A 21,706-nucleotide genomic window follows, 5' to 3' on the forward strand; every position below is an offset into this window, starting at 1 on the left:
TGAGCTCTGGCTCTATGCAGGAGAGAGTTATGATGCTCTGATTCCTCTATATGAGCCCTGCCTCTATGCAGGAGAGAGTTATGATGCTCTGATTCCTCTATATGAGCTCTGGCTCTATGCAGGGGAGAGTTATGATGCTCTGATTCCTCTATGAGCTCTGCCTCTATGCAGGAGAGAGTTATGATGCTCTGATTCCTCTATGAGCTCTGCCTCTATGCAGGAGAGAGTTATGATGCTCTGATTCCTCTATATGAGCCCTGCCTCTATGCAGGAGAGAGTTATGATGCTCTGATTCCTCTATGAGCTCTGCCTCTATGCAGGAGAGAGTTATGATGCTCTGATTCCTCTATATGAGCCCTGCCTCTATGCAGGAGAGAGTTATGATGCTCTGATTCCTCTATATGAGCTCTGGCTCTATGCAGGGGAGAGTTATGATGCTCTGATTCCTCTATAAGCTCTGGCTCTATGCAGGAGAGAGTTATGATGCTCTGATTCCTCTATATGAGCTCTGGCTCTATGCAGGGGAGAGTTATGATGCTCTGATTCCTCTATGAGCTCTGCCTCTATGCAGGAGAGAGTTATGATGCTCTGATTCCTCTATGAGCTCTGGCTCTATGCAGGAGAGAGTTATGATGCTCTGATTCCTCTATATGAGCTCTGGCTCTATGCAGGAGAGAGTTATGATGCTCTGATTCCTCTATGAGCTCTGGCTCTATGCAGGAGAGAGTTATGATGCTCTGATTCCTCTATGAGCTCTGGCTCTATGCAGGAGAGAGTTATGATGCTCTGATTCCTCTATGAGCTCTGGCTCTATGCAGGAGAGAGTTATGGGAAGCTGCTTTGGGCTCCTCTGGAACAGCCTCCCTCTGGATTTGAGGGCAGCTGAAGCAGCAGAAAACAGTAGACATTTTTAAACGCAAGCTTAAGAAGTGCCCGTTGAGCCTCGCTTTTCACAGGCACCGTTATTTGTCTTCCAGTTTTATTTAGCTTCATCCCTGCTCTTATAATCTCTCTTGCACTCTATTTTATTGCATTATTATTTTTGTACACACTCCATTTTAACTGCTTTTCATAATTTTTTAATGTGAAGCACACTGCATTTGTTCACACAGATGCAAATAACGTTTTTTCCCCTGCTAAAGTTATGTTCTTTATTACTGTTTCCCGCCCCCAACAGTCCAATATATCAGCGATGTTACTGTGATTTTCACTACTGTCTTTGGTCTGTCTCTTCCTCTCGTTTCCTTCCATCTTCCGATACTTCTCTTTCTCTGGTCTTCTCTCAGACCTTGGCTCCGTGCGGTTTTATCTCCAACCCATCATCAGCATCTTTACTGCCCAGGCCTGAGCTCTTCCTGCTGGGCTTGGGTCCCAGAGCTTCAGCCTCCTCCAAGGTGGTGGTCAGAGGCTGGCCCAGGGTCTCAGGCAGCATCAGCGTCAGCACTCCGATAATGAAGGCCAGGATTCCCCCAATGACCTGAGGGAGGTATGTCCAGATATCGGCCAGGTACACGCAGAAGGGAGCCACCACACTGCCCACACGGCACATCATGCTGCCACTACCTACTGTCACGGACCTGATGATGGTAGGGTAAAACAGATCCAGGATGGACAGCTTCTTCTCGGGCAGCGCGGGCCACTCTGTCGCCTCCTTCTCCATCAGCTTCTGGTCCGCTGTCTCCAGGAGCTCCTCGGCCCTCATTCTGGATTCCAGGCCGTTGAAGCGAGCGATGGTGTCCAGCAAGGCCTGGGTGTCCTGGAAGCGGCCCTTGGCCATGAGGTAGAAGGGCGTCTCGGGCGAGGTGCATATGGAGAGGATGATCTGGTAGATCCACCAGACCCGCACCAGGTAGCCGGTCAGAGCCACCCACAGGCGAAGGCTGCGTGCACGTGCAGGGAGGTCCACGTGCGCACCTTGATGCCGGTGAACTCAGTCACGTAGACAAAAACCACCACCTGGTAGCCACTGGACACCATGGCAAGGAGGAAGCGGATCACTAAAGAAGTAGTAGTTTCCGGTGAATGCCACTAACACTCCGAACCCAAACTGGCAGAGGCTGGTGATCATCAGAATTCTCACACGCCCAACCCTGTCAGTGAGGTCCCCAAACACCAGCACTCCGATCACCACCCCCAGCTTGAAGGTGGGCTGGCACAGCTTGGCCGGCCAATCTCTCTCACACACCAAGTCCCAGCCTGTCACTATGCTCTGGTACACTTCACTGTGGTCGTAAACAAAGTTCCTGTCACAGACTTTCTTCGTCTTGTTGCCATCAAAGTAGGTGAAGTCCGTTGGCCGTTCTGACCACCGCGGTGGTGAGGACGGGTTTAAAAACATCGCCCGGTTTGAAGTGAGGCAGGATCTCCTGCAGATTGGATCCCGTCAGGTTACCCAACAGGACATCGGTGATGTTGTCGGGCGCACCGCACACGAAATTTGGCGTCTCCACCAAGAAAACAGAGGACAGATAGTGGATCCCACAGGCGACCGCTAGTTTTCTGACGGCGGGTTTGTGCGTCCAGACAGAGACAATTTTAACAAAAAAAAAGAAGATATAACATTACGCGTACCCGAATTTGGGAACCACTGCATTACAACATATTTAATTTGATTTGAATGACTCAACTTAGCATGGCACTTTCTACTGAGTAATATATGTTTTTGCAAATAAAGGTTTATTGATTGTTCTTTGTGTTCATGTGTAACAGAGTTCATATAAATCGCTCCTTTTCATTTTTACTTTACTACTTTTCATTTTTCACTCCCACTACTTTCCAATAGCTAAAGCGTGTGACTGATAGGCTTCCGTGACTTTTTGTTGGCCTGGACCAATGAGATTTCATTCCTCAGCCTCCATTGTTCCTGATGAATGATCAAACTGTTCTCACTCCCCAACCCGCCAAATATGTTCCGTCAGGAACCCTTGCTGAAGAGAAAGTTTGCCCCCTCCCATCAGAAATGAACAGTGCAGCTGAGGCGACGGCTCGTCACAACAGAGACTTTTCAATATACAATAGAGACACTGCAACTTCCAGTCACTTCCTGTATCTGTGTCACATGGGTTTTGCCCATGGTTTGCTACTGCCACGTCCCCTTAAGAGACTTGCTCCAGGTCCCGAGTATATTGGAGTCAATGGGAGAAGTGAATGTGATCTCAGATTATGACTGATTCCCCCCCCCCGCCCGTAATCATCAGTAAAATCAGTAAATACCAGGCCCATTTTCCACAAGCCAATTTTTACGGTTTTTACTCTAACCCCAACCAAGCTGTTTTACTTGCTTAACCCCAACTAAAGGTGCGTTCACACCGATATATTTATTTTTCGCTCTGTCGCTCAAGTCAACAAGTCAAGTCAAGTCAAGTTTATTTATATAGCCCTAATTCACAAGCATGTCTCAGAGGGCTTCACAGAAAGTATGTCTAGCTGATTCTAGCTAACACACAGTAACAAGAATATACAGAATAAAGATAACATTTGAACATTTGAAGAAAGCAGGAGAGTGGAGGAGGGAGGGAGAGGGAGGAGGGAGGAGAGGGGGGAGGTGGGGAGAAAATAGGAAATGTGGAGGAGGAGAGAACAGAGGAGGAGAGATGAGGGTGCAGGGGAGGGAGAGCCAGGGTAGGGGTAGGGTCTAGGGTTGGGGGAGGGGAGGGAGTAGGATACGGGCCCGGATTAGGGCGAGGGTGGGGAGAAATGGGAAATGTGGAGGAGGAGAGAACAGAGAAGGAGAGGGTGCAGGGGAGGGAGAGCAGGGGGAATGTGAGAGGGAGGAGAGGGCAGAGAGGAGGAGAGAACAGAGAAGGAGAGGTGGGAGGGTGCAGGGGAAGGAGAGCAGCGGGAATGTGAGAGAGGGGAGAGGACAGAGAGGAGGAGAGAACAGAGAAGGAGAGGTGGAAGGGTACAGGGGAGGTAGAGTAGAGGTAGGGTCTAGGGTGGAGGGAGGGAGTAGGATACGGGCCCGGATTAGGGCGAGGGTGGGGAGAAAATGGGAAATGTGGAGGAGGAGAGAACAGAGAAGGAGAGGTGGGAGGGTGCAGGGGAAGGAGAGCAGGGGGAATGTGAGAGAGGGGGGAGGACAGAGAGTAGAGGTAGGGTCTAGGGTGGAGGGAGGGAGTAGGATACGGGCCCGGATTAGGGCGAGGGTGGGGAGAAAATGGGAAATGTGGAGGAGGAGAGAACAGAGAAGGAGAGGTGGGAGGGTGCAGGGGAAGGAGAGCAGGGGGAATGTGAGAGAGGGGGGAGGACAGAGAGGCAGAGAAGGAGAGGTGGGAGGGTGCAGGGGAAGGAGAGCAGGGGGAATGTGAGAGAAGGGAGAGCAGGAAGTGGCAGGGATTCAGGAAAATAGGGGAGAAGAGGAGAAGGAGCAGAGGTTTGAGAATGAGGAGAGAGCAGCAGAAGGGAGGGGGGGCGGTGGGATGTGGGGGAGGAAAGAGCATGGAAAGAGAGGAGGAGAGAACAGAGAAGGAGAGGTGGAAGGGTACAGGGGAGGTAGAGTAGAGGTAGGGTCTAGGGTGGAGGGAGGGAGTAGGATACGGGCCCGGATTAGGGCGAGGGTGGGGAGAAAATGGGAAATGTGGAGGAGGAGAGAACAGAGAAGGAGAGGTGGGAGGGTGCAGGGGAAGGAGAGCAGGGGGAATGTGAGAGAGGGGGGAGGACAGAGAGTAGAGGTAGGGTCTAGGGTGGAGGGAGGGAGTAGGATACGGGCCCGGATTAGGGCGAGGGTGGGGAGAAAATGGGAAATGTGGAGGAGGAGAGAACAGAGAAGGAGAGGTGGGAGGGTGCAGGGGAAGGAGAGCAGGGGGAATGTGAGAGAGGGGGGAGGACAGAGAGGCAGAGAAGGAGAGGTGGGAGGGTGCAGGGGAAGGAGAGCAGGGGGAATGTGAGAGAAGGGAGAGCAGGAAGTGGCAGGGATTCAGGAAAATAGGGGAGAAGAGGAGAAGGAGCAGAGGTTTGAGAATGAGGAGAGAGCAGCAGAAGGGAGGGGGGGCGGTGGGATGTGGGGGAGGAAAGAGCATGGAAAGAGAGGAGAACAAGAAGGGGGAAGAAGGGAAGAAGCGGGGGAAGGGGGAAAGAGAGGGGGGGGGGAGAAGATCAGACAACTGACTACTCTAAGCATTAACCAGAGCTAACTGGGACATAGTATCTAGCTAATCTACAGCCTAATCTGGCCTATCCTACCCTGCTCTAGTCTGATTTTAGCCTGAACACTAACAGGTCAGCCTTAGGCTGTAGCTAATCTATCGCCTACCTAAGCTGTTCTAAACCAACCGGCAGCCCTCGACCAGTGATGAAGAGCACCGATGCCCCCGACCCGGCCCCCGCCCACATAAGGCGTGGGAGGGAGGGCCAGGCCGGGACACAGCGGCACCCCCTCACCCCCAGTGAACGCAAGAAAACCTTTCCACCATATGGTGGCAATCCACACATGGATCGCCACATGGATTGCCCCAGTGACTTGGCTGAGGAGGAACCTTGTGAGGTCGTTGTGCTAGGGGCCAATTGCTGCGGCCCGGGCGGACCCAGCCCCCACGCGACCCGCCCCCCCAGCCCCCAGCCACCAGCATAGTGACTGAGAGCGTGAGAGCAGGCCACGCGGGGGACGGGCCCACCCAGGCCACAGCAGCGGACCCCCATCTGGGGACTCCCCTCCGAGACAGGCCGAGAGATGCCGGGCTAAACCATGCACAGAGTTTCCGATAATGAAACTCTGTGAATGGTTTATTATGGAAATAAAATGTACAAGAGAACAGAAAATTGAAAATGTAAAAAAAGAGTCCAACAGAAGGGATATAAAAATGTAATTTTTAAATTATCCTAAGATCAGGGAAGGGAGTTGAAAATCTAAAAAGTAGAGTCCAAAAAGAAATAGAAAATGCAGTCTTTAAGTGTTCGTAGGTTTAGAGAATACTAGTTAATTAGCTAGGTGAAAAAAGGGGTAACAAGATTGGGAGTTCCATGAGGATGATCTGAGGAATCCATGAGTCCGCGTTGGTGACATGGATTAAGAGGAGGGGAGGGGAGGATAGGAGTTGGAGGTGATGATGAGGCGGCGGGGGGGGGGGGGGGGCTGGGGGGGCGCCCCCCCCTTCCCTTAGGCAAGCAGGTGACCAGGATGATGAGGATAGGGGTCGGTGATGGTGATGAGCCCGGGGTGTCAGACAGTAGAAGGAGTAGTGGGTAGATGGCCTAGAGTGACGACAGGTGGCTAGGGCGATGACGGCCGGACCTAGGGCTGCAGCGGTGGGGTGTACGTCAGGCCAATGAAGGACACCTGAGGGGGAGAGAGAGAAGAGAGCGGGGGAATCTGCGCAGAGGTGGAACTAACTCTATAGACAACAATAAAATTAGGTCAAATCAAAATTTATTAGGATTATTTAGGATGACTAATATTATACTGCTAATTCAGGTCTAGGTAGTCTAGGTCTAAGTTTATACTGATACTGCTGGCTTAGGGATTCCTTTGGAATCGCTCTGTCGCTCTGTTTAAATCGCTCATCAACAGGCACACGAAATGATGGACATGTGGGGGATATAACGTTACGCAATGTCATGATATTTGTCCACTACGAGCCACCGTCATTGTTTACAAGCTAAAGCCTATCAGCGTGCTCCTAATGCGAGCTCCATACCGGTAGTACAGACTTCACTTCATGTCAGCTGTCAGGCTGTCAATGTGGTTTGTTGCCACCATTGATGTTGCCACACAATAAACCAGCGGTTTGTTCCAAGCCAGTGTGATCCTTGACTCACTCTCACACGGCAGCCAATCAGCGTTGAGCGGCGAGCGACTGATGGCAGCGTATTTTCGCTCGAGTTGGGATATTTAATCTCGAGCAACGAGCGAATTTTCTCCCTATCGCTCTGTCTCTGCCGCTCGGACGCCCAGCGATTTTTCTCCCAGGCGAATATACGCTCAATCGCTCATTTGCATTGACTTTGTATGTAAACTCGACGCCAGCGAAAAACTTTAATAGGTCGGTGTGAACGCACCTTTAGTGGTTTTCCTTGCCTAACCCCAACCAGGTTGTTTTACTTGCTTAACCCTAACTAAGTGGTTTTCCTTGCCTAACCCCAACCAGGTTGCTTTACTTGCTTAACCCTAACTAAGTGGTTTTACTTGCTTAACCCTAACTAAGTGGTTTTCCTTGCCTAACCCCAACCAGGTTGCTTTACTTGCTTAACCCTAACTAAGTGGTTTTACTTGCTTAACCCTAACTAAGTGGTTTTCCTTGCCTAACCCCAACCAGGTTGTTTTACTTGCTTAACCCTAACTAAGTGGTTTTACTTGCTTAACCCTAACTAAGTGGTTTTCCTTGCCTAACCCCAACCAGGTTGTTTTACTTGCCTATACCGGAGAGTCAAGCCGGGAGCTGAGGCAAATTAGCAGTGGCTCCCGCAACTCGCTACCGGGCCGAGTCAGTGGCCAAATGGTGGGAAAGCCATTCTAAAGCTGTTATAAAGTAATGGTAAGGGGTCCTGAGCAGTTTCTGATTTGTGCTGTAGTCTCATGTTTGGCATATTATGAACATTCAGTTGGGTACAGTTAAGCCTGGTCAGAGCTCTTGATGCCTGGAAGCTCTCTGCCCTGCCAGTCATTTGCATATTCAAACAGCCACGCTGAACAAACACCAGGACCGAGTGGAATGGAACTCAAAAGCTCAGCCTCTGGGTGCCTTCCGGGCCTCAGGTGTGACATGTAGAACTGTATTAAAGTGCTTGGAAACACAGACTAGCACAAAGTATGGATGGGAGGCTTATTATGGGAGATACAACTCCTTTTTATTCCAAAGTGCAGTAGAGTAAACATCTTCAAGTACTTGTATATTTCTGACTTGAATTGATTTAATCCCATACTGACGTCCCTGTAACCGTGTTTCAATCAAATACATATGTTCTTGTCTGCTATTACTATAGAAGGCAGCGGTTTGGCTTTTAAGTAAAAGCAAAGATCATATAACTCTCATCGTATCAAAAAAAAGAAGACATTCACGCCGAGCTGATTTTAGAATCAATTTGAAGGTTTTATTGATTATTTTTTCAAGCAATAAATGGCGTAGTCTTTGTTTATATCATGTATGTTGTTGTTTTTTTTATCTCACTATAAAAGCGTAGTCTATACAGTATGTCAACAGACAAAGCTCTCTTGTGAGTTCTTGAATCTATTATAAAGTCTATCTATTCTTTAAAGCAACTAAGCTGTGGACATATGAATTTCTAACTCCCTATCTTTATACAACTACACATGATTTTTTAACTGGCTTTTAATGGCGGATAACATTATGGTTTTCACTAAAGGTCCTTACACATCGGGAGCGTTTTTTTCGTGTGATTAATTCAACCGTGCATACCAACGGCGAAGTTTCGCTGAGCGTTATTGCGGTGTTTATTTTTTCGAACCACGGTCGATTTTTCAGAAATTCGCTTCCGACGTGTACACATCTGTGGCTGTGATTGACAGGTGGGTCAAAACCTGCATCGCAATTTCGTGCCGTATATTCGCATCACTCTTGATGTGTAAGGACCTTAATACTAGAAAAAAATATTTACTTGCTGGTAAAAACATTGAGCTCTAGCAGTGATCCAAAAAGAAGGCACTCAAAGTAAAAATACGATACAAAAAGAAAAAGCCTTCATTACATGGGCTGCAGGACAATTAAAAATGACTAAAGTGCTGTCGAAATAAATAGATAAAATATTTGCATTGTTATAAGAAACATCCGATCTTAAAATATATATATATTTTTAAGTGTACAGCTTTCCTGGCTCTTACCATAATAGAAATAGTGAAATGTGCAATGCATGGAGCTGGATCCTTTGTCTAAATCAGGAATGCACCGCCCGATTTGGATTGGCGGAGCAGCAATCTGTCACGCTGGCAGCTACAATATGGCTCTCAAGTCACAACGGAAAGCCACACTGAGCGGAAGCAGACTCCTCGCCAACGCCAATGACACCTGTAGCAAGTGAGTGTGAGATTGTGTGTGTGTGTGAATGAATGAATGAATGAATGAATGAATGAATATTTTATTTTCGTGTCAGGACAATTACATGACCCATCCCACATGGGATTATCAGACACATCAACATTCAATATTTAACAAAACATAACATTCTGGTATGTTACCCAACCAGAAGCTTTCAGTGCAGCCCAAATTAGAGAATATATATACATGCAGACATAATATGCCTATACATATACATACATATACATTCATACATACCTGCACTGAATACGAAAATGTGTGTGTGTGTGTGTGTGTGTGCATACATATTATGTGAACATGAAACAGTGAGTGAGTGTGTGTGTGTGTGTGTGTGTGTGTGTGTGTGTGTGTGTGTGTGTGTGTGTGTGTGTGTGTGTGTGTGTGTGCGTGTGTGCGCATACATATTTGAAACAGTGAGTGAGTGAGTGAGTGAGTGTGTGTGTGTGTGTGTGTGTGTCCCAGCAAAGTGGGAGTTCTCTGTGCCTATGATGCTTACTGTCACTTTCTCTAAGTGAGGCTGCCAATAATGAGGCGTGACCGGCCTGGGAAACACAACGCAGGCCTCCAATCAATCTTGGTGGGGAGGTGTGTGTGTGTGTGTGTGTGTGCGCGCAAGCGCGCGTGTGTGTCACTGGGACTGTCACACGCCTGGTGCTCCGTCACTCGCCTCACCCCAGGGACCCACTGAAGGTCACACGGGGTATAGCCTCCGTCCAACCCTGTCGATCAGCATTAGCCTGATGACTGTGATTATGCCATTACAGTCATACTGTAGGGCTTCTATTCATACTGTGATTATGTCATTACAGTCATACTGTAGGGCTTATATTCATACTGTGATTATGTCATTACAGTCATACTGTAGGTCTTATATTCATACTGTGATTATGCCATTACAGTCATACTGTAGGTCTTATATTCATACTGTGATTATGTCATTACAGTCATACTGTAGGGCTCATATTCATACTGTGATTATGCCATTACAGTCATACTGTAGGGCTTATATTCATACTGTGATTATGTCATTACAGTCATACTGTAGGGCTTATATTCATACTGTGATTATGTCATTACAGTCATACTGTAGGGCTCATATTCATACTGTGATTATGCCATTACAGTCATACTGTAGGGCTTATATTCATACTGTGATTATGTCATTACAGTCATACTGTAGGGCTTATATTCATACTGTGATTATGTCATTACAGTCATACTGTAGGTCTTATATTCATACTGTGATTATGTCATTACAGTCATACTGTAGGTCTTATATTCATACTGTGATTATGTCATTACAGTCATACTGTAGGTATTATATTCATACTGTGATTATGTCATTACAGTCATACTGTAGGTCTTATATTCATACTGTGATTATGCCATTACAGTCATACTGTAGGTCTTATATTCATACTGTGATTATGCCATTACAGTCATACTGTAGGTCTTATATTCATACTGTGATTATGCCATTACAGTCATACTGTAGGTCTTATATTCATACTGTGATTATGTCATTACAGTCATACTGTAGGTCTTATATTCATACTGTGATTATGCCATTACAGTCATACTGTAGGTCTTATATTCATACTGTGATTATGTCATTACAGTCATACTGTAGGTATTATATTCATACTGTGATTATGCCATTACAGTCATACTGTAGGGCTTATATTCATACTGTGATTATGCCATTACAGTCATACTGTAGGGCTTATATTCATACTGTGATTATGTCATTACAGTCATACTGTAGGGCTTATATTCATACTGTGATTATGTCATTACAGTCATACTGTAGGGCTTCTATTCATACTGTGATTATGTCATTACAGTCATACTGTAGGGCTTATATTCATACTGTGATTATGTCATTACAGTCATACTGTAGGGCTTATATTCATACTGTGATTATGTCATTACAGTCATACTGTAGGTCTTATATTCATACTGTGATTATGTCATTACAGTCATACTGTAGGTCTTATATTCATACTGTGATTATGCCATTACAGTCATACTGTAGGTCTTATATTCATACTGTGATTATGTCATTACAGTCATACTGTAGGTATTATATTCATACTGTGATTATGCCATTACAGTCATACTGTAGGGCTTATATTCATACTGTGATTATGTCATTACAGTCATACTGTAGGGCTTATATTCATACTGTGATTATGCCATTACAGTCATACTGTAGGTCTTATATTCATACTGTGATTATGCCATTACAGTCATACTGTAGGTCTTATATTCATACTGTGATTATGCCATTACAGTCATACTGTAGGTATTATATTCATACTGTGATTATGCCATTACAGTCATACTGTAGGTATTATATTCATACTGTGATTATGTCATTACAGTCATACTGTAGGTATTATATTCATACTGTGATTATGTCATTACAGTCATACTGTAGGTATTATATTCATACTGTGATTATGTCATTACAGTCATACTGTAGGGCTTATATTCATACTGTGATTATGCCATTACAGTCATGCTGTAGGTCTTATATTCATACTGTGATTATGCCATTACAGTCATACTGTAGGTCTTATATTCATACTGTGATTATGTCATTACAGTCATACTGTAGGGCTTATATTCATACTGTGATTATGTCATTACAGTCATACTGTAGGTATTATATTCATACTGTGATTATGTCATTACAGTCATACTGTAGGTCTTATATTCATACTGTGATTATGTCATTACAGTCATACTGTAGGTCTTATATTCATACTGTGATTATGTCATTACAGTCATACTGTAGGGCTCATATTCATACTGTGATTATGCCATTACAGTCATACTGTAGGTCTTATATTCATACTGTGATTATGTCATTACAGTCATACTGTAGGTATTATATTCATACTGTGATTATGTCATTACAGTCATACTGTAGGTATTATATTCATACTGTGATTATGTCATTACAGTCATACTGTAGGTATTATATTCATACTGTGATTATGTCATTACAGTCATACTGTAGGTCTTATATTCATACTGTGATTATGCCATTACAGTCATACTGTAGGTCTTATATTCATACTGTGATTATGTCATTACAGTCATACTGTAGGTATTATATTCATACTGTGATTATGTCATTACAGTCATACTGTAGGTGTTATATTCATACTGTGATTATGTCATTACAGTCATACTGTAGGGCTTATATTCATACTGTGATTATGTCATTACAGTCATACTGTAGGTATTATATTCATACTGTGATTATGTCATTACAGTCATACTGTAGGGCTTATATTCATACTGTGATTATGTCATTACAGTCATACTGTAGGTCTTATATTCATACTGTGATTATGTCATTACAGTCATACTGTAGGGCTTATATTCATACTGTGATTATGTCATTACAGTCATACTGTAGGTCTTATATTCATACTGTGATTATGTCATTACAGTCATACTGTAGGTATTATATTCATACTGTGATTATGCCATTACAGTCATACTGTAGGGCTTATATTCATACTGTGATTATGTCATTACAGTCATACTGCAGTTCTTATATTCATACTGTGATTATGTCATTACAGTCATACTGCAGTTCTTATATTCATACTGTGATTATGTCATTACAGTCATACTGCAGTTCTTATATTCATACTGTGATTATGTCATTACAGTCATACTGTAGGTATTATATTCATACTGTGATTATGTCATTACAGTCATACTGTAGGGCTTATATTCATACTGTGATTATGTCATTACAGTCATACTGCAGTTCTTATATTCATACTGTGATTATGTCATTACAGTCATACTGTAGGTATTATATTCATACTGTGATTATGCCATTACAGTCATACTGTAGGTATTATATTCATACTGTGATTATGCCATTACAGATTCATTTTTCACTCCACTTTCACTTTTGCATGGCTTGTATTTGTCTTGTCTCCATTGTTAGCTTGTTTCATTACAGAGACTATTGTTGCTGGTGGAACCTTACATTTCTAGTTGGGATTCATTCAATTTTTTAATAATAATAATTTGTATATATATATATATATATATATAGGGTATACGACATGACAATATGATATATGTCATATAGTCATGACCTAGCTGGTCTTGTTAACTAACTATGGGTGCCATTTGTCTAGTGAGGGAACCAGTTAACCATCTTATTTCATGTCCCCCTATATGTTTATTCAGATACCTGACAAAAGCCATTTGACCGAAATGTGTCTTGAAATAAAACCAGAGTCTACGATTCTGTCTTTCTTTCTTCTCGGACACGCCCGGCACATATAGCCTACGTCCAGTACATTATGCTGCTGTGCAAAGATGACCTTTGTAGCAGATTATTAGTTGTCTTTGTTTACCATGCGGGCGGGGTAAGCCACGTTCTTCCTCCAGTGCATCATGTAATATTGCATTCTGTAGTATGTCTATTAGAAGCTTGGTTTGAGAGGAGGGGGAACGAGTTGACGGTGGCGCGTTCTATGATGATATCAGCGCTGATTATACACAGGAGCCACCGTGGCCTCTCGTAACCCCGGGCGACCTGCTCGTCTCCCCGCACGGCCGTGGGGGTTATTATGGGCTGCGTGGGGCAGATCCGGACCAGCTACAGAAGCCCCATCCATCCTGGCCCCCGCTGCTGTGTCAGGAGAAATTCCTGCCTGTGTGAGGACTCCTGTCATCCAGGCCTAATGCCTCTGCAGTAGCCTGCCAGGCTCCCAGCCAGACAGCCCCGCCTCGCCCCGCGGAGGAGCACCGAAGGATGGGATAATAATACCGCCGACCTGCCCTGGAAACCCCCACGCAGAACATCTGAAGAGGTCATCGCAAAAGCCCAGAGGTTCACGGCGTATTATTTTGGGGGCAATGGGCTGCTAGTCTGTAGAGGTTATAAGGCTAAAGATGCCGGCCTGTGCGGGCAGAATCCTGGGTATTGGCTGGGGAAATGTGACTGGGGAAAGTTAATGAGAAGACCTGATGCTCTCCACTCCCTAGACAGCTGGAGTACTAATTGTATGAATATGAAGAAGGGCGTTGAAGGAAAAGAGCATGTTCAGATCATCAGCTGTCTTTCCCAAGGTAAAAAAGAAAGAAAAAAGAGAGCAGATGATTTAGTCCTTATAATAATCCTGATATTTGACTCTTCTTTCCTTTTCCCTTCCACAACCTGTCTCATTTCCACATGATTAGACAGGTGATTACCCTAGTAGAAAGTTACAACTCCACTGGTGTGTACAGTGGACACGACCTACTGACTGGACAACAGAGTGTGTTCAGTCAGAGGCTCCGGCAGCTCTCCTGCACTAAAGAGCGTTACAGGAGGGCTTTTGTGCCCACTGCAATTAGCATGTATAACAAGTCACGTACATGCAGGGAGAGCAGACTCCTCCTTTCACTCCCTCTCCCTCTCTCCTCCACACCCCTCCCATAGATACATGCAGGGAGAGCAGACTCCTCCTTTCACTCCCTCTCCCTCTCTCCTCCACACCCCTCCTCCCATAGATACATGCAGGGAGAGCAGACTCCTCCTTTCACTCCCTCTGCCTCTCTCCTCCACACCCCTCTCATAGATACATGCAGGGAGAGCAGACTCCTCCTTTCACTCCCTCTCCCTCTCTCCTCCACACCCCTCCCATAGATACATGCAGGGAGAGCAGACTCCTCCTTTCTCTCCCTCTCCCTCTCTCCTCCACACCCCTCCCATAGATACATGCAGGGAGAGCAGACTCCTCCTGTCACTCCCTCTCCCTCTCTCCTCCACACCCCTCCCATAGATACATGCAGGGAGAGCAGACTCCTCCTTTCACTCCCTCTCCCTCTCTCCTCCACACCCCTCCCATAGATACATGCAGGGAGAGCAGACTCCTCCTTTCTCTCCCTCTCCCCTCCACACCCCTCCCATAGATACATGCAGGGAGAGCAGACTCCTCCTTTCACTCCCTCTCCCTCTCTCCTCCACACCCCTCCCATAGATACATGCAGGGAGAGCAGACTCCTCCTGTCACTCCCTCTCCCTCTCTCCTCCACACCCCTCCCATAGATACATGCAGGGAGAGCAGACTCCTCCTTTCACTCCCTCTCTCTCTCTCCTCCACACCCCTCCCATAGATACATGCAGGGAGAGCAGACTCCTCCTTTCACTCCCTCTCCCTCTCTCCTCCACAGCCCTCCCATAGATACATGCAGGGAGAGCAGACTCCTCCTTTCACTCCCTCTCCCTCTCTCCTCCACACCCCTCCCATAGATACATGCAGGGAGAGCAGACTCCTCCTTTCTCTCCCTCTCCCTCTCTCCTCCACACCCCTCCCATAGATACATGCAGGGAGAGCAGACTCCTCCTTTCACTCCCTCTCCCTCTCTCCTCCACACCCCTCTCATAGATACATGCAGGGAGAGCAGACTCCTCCTTTCACTCCCTCTCCCTCTCTCCTCCACACCCCTCCCATAGATACATGCAGGGAGAGCAGACTCCTCCTTTCACTCCCTCTCCCTCTCTCCTCCACACCCCTCCCATAGATACATGCAGGGAGAGCAGACTCCTCCTTTCACTCCCTCTCCCTCTCTCCTCCACACCCCTCCTATAGATACATGCAGGGAGAGCAGACTCCTCCTTTCACTCCCTCTCCCTCTCTCCTCCACACCCCTCCCATAGATACATGCAGGGAGAGCAGACTCCTCCTTTCACTCCCTCTCCCTCTCTCCTCCACACCCCTCACATAGATACATGCAGGGAGAGCAGACTCCTCCTTTCACTCCCTCTCCCTCTCTCCTCCACACCCCTCTCATAGATACATGCAGGGAGAGCAGACTCCTCCTTTCTCTCCCTCTCCCTCTCTCCTCCACACCCCTCCCATAGATACATGCAGGGAGAGCAGACTCCTCCTGTCACTCCCTCTCCCTCTCTCCTCCACACCCCTCCCATAGATACATGCAGGGAGAGCAGACTCCTCCTTTCACTCCCTCTCCCTCTCTCCTCCACACCCCTCCCATAGATACATGCAGGGAGAGCAGACTCCTCCTTTCACTCCCTCTCCCTCTCTCCTCCACACCCCTCCCATAGATACATGCAGGGAGAGCAGACTCCTCCTTTCACTCCCTCTCCCTCTCTCCTCCACAGCCCTCCTCCCATAGATACATGCAGGGAGAGCAGACTCCTCCTTTCACTCCCTCTCCCTCTCTCCTCCACAGCCCTCCCATAGATACATGCAGGGAGAGCAGACTCCTCCTTTCACTCCCTCTCCCTCTCTCCTCCACACCCCTCCCATAGATACATGCAGGGAGAGCAGACTCCTCCTTTCTCTCCCTCTCCCTCTCTCCTCCACACCCCTCCCATAGATACATGCAGGGAGAGCAGACTCCTCCTTTCACTCCCTCTCCCTCTCTCCTCCACACCCCTCCCATAGATACATGCAGGGAGAGCAGACTCCTCCTTTCACTCCCTCTCCCTCTCTCCTCCACAGCCCTCCTCCCATAGATACATGCAGGGAGAGCAGACTCCTCCTTTCACTCCCTCTCCCTCTCTCCTCCACACCCCTCACATAGATACATGCAGGGAGAGCAGACTCCTCCTTTCACTCCCTCTCCCTCTCTCCTCCACACCCCTCCTATAGATACATGCAGGAAGAGCAGACTCCTCCTTTCACTCCCTCTCCCTCTCTCCTCCACACCCCTCCTATAGATACATGCAGGGAGAGCAGACTCCTCCTTTCACTCCCTCTCCCTCTCTCCTCCACACCCCTCCCATAGATACATGCAGGGAGAGCAGACTCCTCCTTTCACTCCCTCTCCCTCTCTCCTCCACAGCCCTCCTCCCATAGATACATGCAGGGAGAGCAGACTCCTCCTTTCACTCCCTCTCCCTCTCTCCTCCACACCCCTCCTATAGATACATGCAGGGAGAGCAGACTCCTCCTTTCACTCCCTCTCCCTCTCTCCTCCACAGCCCTCCTCCCATAGATACATGCAGGGAGAGCAGACTCCTCCTTTCACTCCCTCTCCCTCTCTCCTCCACACCCCTCCCATAGATACATGCAGGGAGAGCAGACTCCTCCTTTCACTCCCTCTCCCTCTCTCCTCCACAGCCCTCACATAGATACGCTGGTGAACACTCATTTCATCATTGCTGTTGCACAATCTGTATGTCACTTTATAATGATGTTGCACAATGTCCATTTTGGCCACATAGAACATGTGTGCTTACATGGTGCAATTACAGGTGCAATTTCTTATCTTATTTTATTTAACTTTATTGTAGATAGGGTAACTTAAATGCTGTGATTTCGTTACATGTTTCTGACATGGTTCCTATGTCTGACATATTTTTGACATTGGCTTTTTCTTTTGTGAGTTTTACTGAGATGTACTGACATATTGGCTTCTGCTGTAACACAAGAATGCCCCCCAGGGGATTAATAAAGTACTCTATCTATCTATCGATCTAGCATCCACCTGGGTGATGCACGGCAGCCAGTTTGCACCAGAACGCTCACCACACATCAGCTATCACGGTGGAGAGTTGAGGACTCAATGTGCCAATTAATTAATGAGGGAGGTGGCCATGATGGAAGGAAGGCCGGTGTGGGAATTTAGCCAGGGCACCGAGGTTACACCCCCCAGGGCACCGAGGTTACACCCCCCAGGGCACCGAGGTTACACCCCCCAGGGCACCGGGGTTACACCCCCCAGGGCACCGGGGTTACACCCCCCAGGGCACCGAGGTTACACCCCCCAGGGCACCAAGGTTACACCCCCCAGAGCACCGAGGTTACACCCCCCAGGGCACCGAGGTTACACCCCCCAGGGCACCGAGGTTACACCCCCCAGGGCACTGAGGTTACACCCCTACTCTAACTATAAGTGCCAATGGACCCATTTCGCAGCAACCGTTTTGAGGTGGTAAGCAGGAAGTAAAAGCAGGTGTAATCAATTCTATTAATGTTGTTTCCATTCCATTTAGGTGTTCCGGTGCCAGGGCCCTCGTTAACGTTATTGATCACCTGCTTTACTTCCTGCTTTATAACCTCAAAACTGTTGCTGTGAAATGGGCCTATGGGATCTTTATGGACCACAGAGTCAGGACCTCGGTTTAACGTCTCATCCGAAGGATGATGCTCACTCACAGGACAGAGTCTCTGCTGGGAGAATCACAATTCCTATTTGCATAGATGACTGTGAAACAGAATTTATTTGGAGTGCGTAGCTGTAAGTCCCACAGTTAAATATTGCACGTTATGTTGAGTGTCCAGAAATAATTGGTAATAATTATGCAAATTGGTTGAGTGAAGGGCTGTAAGCCCCACAGCACCAGCGCGGTCCAGCCGAGTGTCACATTGAAGTCTACTTCTAGCTATTGCATTATTCACTGACCTTGTTTCCTACATTCAAAATCGATATCCAATTAAAGTATTTGTATTGAATATTAATGCAAACTACTCAAATCAGAATTTCTCTGGTCCGTTTTCATTATGCATGATTACTAGGATGTCTTAGTAATCCAATGTATCTAGGCATTTTTATGTTGTGCATAAAAATGGTAAAACAAATTATGTTATATTATGTTTTCACAGCCCCTCCCCCATATTTAAAACCAGAAACAAACATTTAAAAAATACCTTCATATATTAGGTATTCATGGAGCATTATCAATATTTCTCACTTTTATTTTGTAACAGCTCCCTGATATTTCAACCTCTCAACATCAGACTACTCATCTGTTTTTAAGCCCATTATGAAGTTTTCAGGGCTCTTCGTTTTCCAGAAAGGGGGGAAATATTAATATCCTTGACAGAATAAGTATTCCTGGAGCCTCATTTATCAACATTTCAGGCTTTTATTTTGTAATAGCTCCCTGGTATTTCAACCTATCAACATCAGACTACTTTTTTATCTGTTTTTAAGCTTATTATGAAGTTTAGTTTTCACAGCACTTTGTTTTTGATACATTGAGAAATGCCCTTTATATGATAGGTATGATGCATTATTTATAAATATTTCTCACTTTTATTTTGTAATAACTCACTGGTGTTTCAACCTATCACTTTCTGATTATATGTCCTACTACAGTACTATCTCATTACCATCGCTGCGGTGCCCTTGAGCAAGGCCCTTAACCTCAAACACCCAAGTGGAGCTGCTCAGTGGCCAGACTGTGGTTGGACTGGGCAGCTTCCATGTGTGAATGTGTGTGTGTGTGAATGTGAATAGGGTGCTCTAGGGAAATAGACAATTCCCCTGTATAAATAAAGTATATACCGTGGCATATAGTGTATCTTGTTATCACTCTTCTCATTAAGACTATATGAATTCATCATGACTTTAGACAAAGAGTCAATATTTGTATCATGGTGTTAGACAAAGCGTCAATATTTGAAGTTGTTATTGATCAGAAGGATTTTTTTTACAACAGCAAATTTAATGAGTTAGACTGTTCAGAACATTCAGTACATTCATTATGCTAACTTGAATTACTGCGTTTTGTCAATAGACTCTTTGATATTCATAATTTATTTATTTCCACCCACACACTTATTCTCTGGCATATTCATCTGCACTTTTAATATTGAACAAACCACTTCCCTTTGTATCACTGCCATTATCCCTGCCCCTGTAATATTTTTTAATTAAACACTTTGTTCAAAACTGCAGGTACAGTAAACCTCTGTTTGTTGTATCTTTGGTAGCACATAAAGGAGTAGCTACTTCAATGAGCGGTTGTGAGTGTCTGTGTTTGTGTCTGCAGTTTGCTCGCAGATATGCATGGGTACTTGAACTTGAACTTGAACTAGTGATGCGCGGGCCGCAGTTATAACCGTGCTGACCGCGGATATCCCGCCCCGCGGGCGGGCCGGATCATACAAATAAACATTCTGATTAATAGCGGATGGGTTGCGGACGGTTGAAACGATGTATCATTAATGAGGAAAAATAATATGAATTACGTTCTCTAGTCTATGAACGTATTTTAAGATACATTTTTCATCAGGCACATTCTTACTATTGTAGATCCCCCAAAGGACCCACGGCCGTAAACAAAACAATAGCCATGTGCTAGGTCACTAGGCTCCACTTTTGGTCCATATATGGTCAATGATGTCACCCTCAAAAAGGAATCTCCGCTGAATTGAAGAGAAGACACGTTCGTATTTTCCCATACAATGAGGCAATCAAGTAAACTAAACTTAAAGCTACAGTATAGCGTTACCGAGTAAGCTACATGAGGGCAAGTGGTGGACTGGACATAATACAGCATGGAAGTTTATTTGGAGTCTTGGACTGCAGCGATCGCACCAACGGCAGCAGAAACCGTAAGTTCGATCCTTTTATAGCGTTGTGAAATGTCGGGTGCATGGCGGGCGCGGATCTATAAATAGTATGAAATAATTTGTGCGGATTTATGGCGGGCAGACGGTTCATGGATACACGCGGATTAGGATGGCATAAAAGCTCATCCGCGCATCTCTAATATTGTGTGGCCCTGATTATCTTAATGGACAGAGTATGGTACTAGAACTGCCTATTACTCTAATGTACTTAGGATAAAAACACACGTTGACTGATATGTGTGACTGATACTGATATTGCTTGGATTGAAGCTGCACATAGCTGCTATTTTGCAGTAAAGTTGCAACGATTAATTGATTAGTTGCCAACTATTAAATCAATCACCAAATTATTTTGATTCCTATTGTCTGATTCCAGCTTCTTAAATGTGAATATTTTCTGGTTTCTTTACTTCTCTATGACAGTAAACTGAATATCTTTAGGTTGTGGACAAAACAAGACATTTGAGGACGTCGTCTTGGGTTTTAGGAAACACTGATCGACATTTTTCACTATTTTGTGACATTTTATATAGACCAAACAACTGATCGATCGAGAAAATAATGGACAGATTAATGGACAATTAAAAATAATTGTTAGTTGGAGCACTATTTTGCACAGATGTTCAATATTGCACTATTTTCTTGCCTTAATGTCAAAAGCCAAAAACTGCAAATATTCTATATTTCACCCCATAATGATATTCTTGTCAGGGTGGAAAGGCCTCTGACACAGCATTGAGATGGCATATTGGTCTAACCCTAGTCTCTCCCCTGACTCAAATATTACATTGAATCACTGCGCTCCGCATAATACATAATATAGTCTGTGCCACTTCACAGCCACTGCTGGTTTTTAAAGGTGGGTTGAAATTGAACGAGTGACAGGTCGTAGCACCGATGAGAGAGCGGTTCGAAAAATGGGCTGCGCCTCCCGTGTCGTCTAATCGCAAAGTCGTTACTGACTGGGGAAGACTGAATCCACCACTGGCCAAGTGAACGGTTCCCTCCCATAACCAGCCGGCTGGGGGGAAGCGTCCCAGACCCAGAGAGAGCTCTGCAGCATGCAGTAACATAGTGTATCAGCGTCAGAACTCTCATCGGTCTGGCGTTGAGACTAGTCTAACCCTAACGTGACCAGCATTGTGTTAATGTCCCAGCCTGTAGTGTTGAGACATATCAGTCTAACCCTAACAAGACCCGCATTATGTTAATGACCCAGCCTGTGGTGTTGGCCCGTGTTACGTTCCACTGTGCTTTCCAGCGTGTGTTAAATAACCTAAACCAAACACAGCGGGGCCGTGCCCTCGGTGAGCGATGGCTATCTCGGACCTGGACCTAGTCTATTACACTCCAGGTCAGATACGC

The 21,706-nt window shown here is 45.8% G+C and overlaps 1 pseudogene across 1 annotated transcript in view; it reads right to left on the bottom strand.

The window, feature by feature from the left end:
- LOC310779631 (solute carrier family 22 member 16-like) overlaps nt 1-21,706 on the bottom strand; it is a 150,421-nt pseudogene that overhangs the window by 67,011 nt on the left and 61,704 nt on the right. The window contains exon 6 of the transcript in view: nt 1,289-2,499. The product of the transcript in view is annotated as a solute carrier family 22 member 16-like (transcript). The remainder of the gene's footprint in view (nt 1-1,288; nt 2,500-21,706) is intronic.

The sequence above is a fragment of the Poromitra crassiceps genome (genome assembly GCF_964638095.1).
Source record: "Poromitra crassiceps genome assembly, chromosome: 7".
Classification (NCBI taxonomy): Eukaryota; Metazoa; Chordata; class Actinopteri; order Beryciformes; family Melamphaidae; genus Poromitra; species Poromitra crassiceps.